This window comes from Delphinapterus leucas, chromosome 4 (assembly GCF_059928025.1).
Source record: "Delphinapterus leucas isolate spDelLeu-1000000601 "Yukka" chromosome 4, BTC_Dleu_Yukka2, whole genome shotgun sequence".
Classification (NCBI taxonomy): Eukaryota; Metazoa; Chordata; class Mammalia; order Artiodactyla; family Monodontidae; genus Delphinapterus; species Delphinapterus leucas.
Genome location: NC_143132.1, coordinates 85,527,633 through 85,528,336, shown reverse-complemented (window position 1 = coordinate 85,528,336; position 704 = coordinate 85,527,633). Strand labels below are relative to the sequence as shown.

At 42.2% G+C, this 704-nt stretch overlaps 1 non-coding gene across 1 annotated transcript; it reads right to left on the bottom strand.

The window, feature by feature from the left end:
* Positions 1–424: 424 nt before the first annotated feature.
* Positions 425–497, bottom strand: TRNAW-CCA (transfer RNA tryptophan (anticodon CCA)). The gene has a single exon. It is a non-coding gene; the product is annotated as a tRNA-Trp (tRNA).
* Positions 498–704: the final 207 nt, after the last annotated feature.

Here is a 704-nt window from a genome sequence, read left to right as displayed (position 1 = left end):
TCTTTAAATTTCCAGAGATGGATTACATTTGTTGTTTTTTAATAATTAAAATTTTAAATTAAGACTTTATAGGAACTCAGGAATTCTAGAACATAGATGTAGAAGTTAACAGAAAGCTACCTCCCTAATGGAACTGTATCATAATCTGAAATATCAGTGCTTTAGACAAACAGGCAATTTCCAACTTATTTCATGTGGTTTACTGAGTTGTCTGACTGTGAGAAGCAATGAGGAAGTGATAGACCAATGAGCGCTCCTACAACCACACACTAATATGCAGCAAGAATGATCAAAGCTTAGTTAATATAAGTGCAGACGGAAGCAGGCGTGGAGTACCTATTACCTGATTATTTATTTATTAATTTGGCTGAGCCGGGTCTTAGCTGCAGCACGCGGGATCTTCGTTGTGGCATGTGGGATCTAGTTCCCTGACCAGGGATCGAACCTGGGCCCCCTGCATTGGGAGCGTGGAGTCTTAACCACTGGACCACCAGGGAAGTCCCTACCTGATTTTTAATCCATGTTTATATGTGCCAAATGGCAACAACATTCTGCTCTCTTGATTTTCTGTCACAGTTTGTGCAGTAAGCTATCTACTTGGAAGCACGCCACAAGCACCATCAGCCCTGCCACCATCTAGTTCATCTGTCAGCCACAGAACTGGTCTGGCCACCTCCAATGGGTTTATTTTTCCCCAGTGAGAT